This window comes from Dendrobates tinctorius, unplaced genomic scaffold (assembly GCF_039654945.1).
Source record: "Dendrobates tinctorius isolate UK_male_01 unplaced genomic scaffold, ASM3965494v1 ptg000103l, whole genome shotgun sequence".
Lineage (NCBI taxonomy): Eukaryota > Metazoa > Chordata > Amphibia > Anura > Dendrobatidae > Dendrobates > Dendrobates tinctorius.
Window position 1 is genome coordinate 33,201,016 of NW_027361771.1, and position 2,795 is coordinate 33,203,810.

The window sequence follows — 2,795 nt, forward strand, 5'->3', positions numbered from 1 at the left end:
TCTACCACAAGTAATTGCCACTATAGTTTCAGTAAATACTCAGGTCTATATATAAATTGGGAGAAGTCCGCTATGTTACCCCTTCCCCATGCCCCAGCTAGAAGCTCTCTCCTCGCTGCCTATTGTATCTAGTTTTAAATATTTGGGTATATATATATCTCAAAATAGTACGCTTGACTCACAACTCAATATTCACCCACTACTGGAACTAGTTAAAATGAAATTCACAACTTGGAGCAAACTCCCGCTGTCTGTGGCCGGACGTATAAACCTAATTAAAATGATATTACTCCCCAAGCTTAGCTACTCCCTTAAGCATAGTGCTGTAATAGTACCCAAATCCTTCTTTGTAAATCTCAATTCCCAGATCATATCTTTCATCTGGGGGAAAACTAGGCCCAAACTTAAATTGACCACCCTGCAAAGACCAAAAAAGGGAGGTGGGGCGGCGTTACCAGATTTTTCCTTATACTATTTGGCTGGGCAAGCTAAAGCTTTAAATAAATGGATGCCGGGTAGTTGCCTCCCCAATTCGGAAAGCCACCTACTCCATGCTGCACGAACTGATTGCCCACTAGGTTTCCTTGAGTTGGAGAGGACTAATGTCCCTCGTCTACTACCCTTGCTCCGACTAGCGCGATTAGTATGGAGACAGATTAAGAAAGCGATTGGGTTTAAAGATTTTATAGCTGAAATGCCCCTGTGGAATAAGGACTATTTTCCAGAACTACTGAACGACCCATCCACTGTTTTTTGGATGCAACGTTTCCTTGATGGGAGACTTTTATGACCAGGGGACCTTGGTGTCTTTTGAGCAATTACAGGTTGCACATGATATTCCGAGATCCCTGTTTTTCTGTTATTTACAGCTGAGGTCGGCTCTTCAATCACACATAAGATGTAAGGGTGTGGACCGTACTATTTAATCTCTGCCTCTGATAGGAATCCTTAATTCGCAGGGTCCCCAGGGTCTCATCTCTTTATACACGTACACGCTGTCGGTGGGAACGGAATCTGTTATAAGCTCTATTAGAAGGAAATGGGACAGACTCATCCCTGATGCTCAGGGAGAGGAGTGGGAGGAGATTCTGGAGTCTCCAATTGGAGTATCACCATCTATTAATAATAGAATGATACAGCTGTATATAATCAATCATACTTAACTCCGACACTTTTCAGGATGGGTTGACTTCAATCATCAGAATGTCTGCGATGTCATTCACCAGATACAGATTTTGTTCATATGATCTGGCAATGTCCCATTATTTTACAGTACTGGAAAGAGGTGACCCTGCTTTTGTCATCCTTGATGCGGGCCCCAGTTCCTCTTGTACCACTGGTCTGCTTGTTTGGGGTATGGGATGAGAATTGGGGTCATTATGACGGGATTTTTCTGCATGAAACACTATTTATGGCATGGAAGGTGTTGGCACTACGGTGGATGGGGGGTTCATGTCCCTCCCTTAGAATGTGGATTGACCTGGTGATCGTTCCATACGAACATACGGGGCTGCCCGGGCAAGTTTGAGAAGATCTGGGAGAGGTGGAATTCCTCTCACCTTACTTTTCAAAATTGAGACATATGTGAGATAATATGATATAAGATATTAGGCTGCGCAGTAGTAGGCACCAGTTGATATAGTTGTAGTTTAGGAATGTTCTTTATTATCTGAATGAATAATATGATAACAGCTGGTGAAAGTCAACTGATATATATGCTTCACAATGTATAACTGGTTGGCTGTTTTCTGTATACCTGAAAGGCTAATGTTCTTTATTATCTGCATGAACAATATGATAAAAGCCTGTGAAAGTCAACTGATATACATGCGTCACAATGTATAACTGGCTGTTTTTTTGTATATTGTAAGGGCTATGCGTGTATTTTATTATCATAATCCAATATGTATGTTATTCTCCTTTTTGTTCAATGAATGAATTTAAAAAAAAAAAAAAGCTGGCTGGACAGCGGCACGGTGGGGCAGCCAAGCTGGCTGGACAGCGGCACGGTGGGGCAGCCAAGCTGGCTGGACAGCGGCACGGTGGGGCAGCCAAGCTGGCTGGACAGCGGCACGGTGGGGCAGCCAAGCTGGCTGGACAGCGGCACGGTGGGGCAGCCAAGCTGGCTGGACAGCGGCACGGTGGGGCAGCCAAGCTGGCTGGACAGCGGCACGGTGGGGCAGCCAAGCTGGCTGGACAGCGGCACGGTGGGGCAGCCAAGCTGGCTGGACAGCGGCACGGTGGGGCAGCCAAGCTGGCTGGACAGCGGCACGGTGGGGCAGCCAAGCTGGCTGGACAGCGGCACGGTGGGGCAGCCAAGCTGGCTGGACAGCGGCACGGTGGGGCAGTCAAGCTGGCTGGACAGCGGCACGGTGGGGCAGTCAAGCTGGCTGGACAGCGGCACGGTGGGGCAGTCAAGCTGGCTGGACAGCGGCACGGTGGGGCAGTCAAGCTGGCTGGACAGCGGCACGGTGGGGCAGTCAAGCTGGCTGGACAGCGGCACGGTGGGGCAGTCAAGCTGGCTGGACAGCCGCACGGTCGGGCAGTCAAGCTGGCTGGACAGCCGCACGGTCGGGCAGTCAAGTTGGCTGGACAGCGGCAAGGTCGGGCAGTCAAGCCGGCTGGACAGCGGCATGGTCCTGAAGCCAGAAGATTAGAAGAGCCCTTTAAATGCAGTCTGTTTGGTCTTCTTCATCTGAAGGCAGGTGGCAATCTGTCAGATCCTATAGACATTAGATCTGGCAAGTCCCTCATCCTTATCATGGCACTATCACCCAATGAAAACATACTCAAAG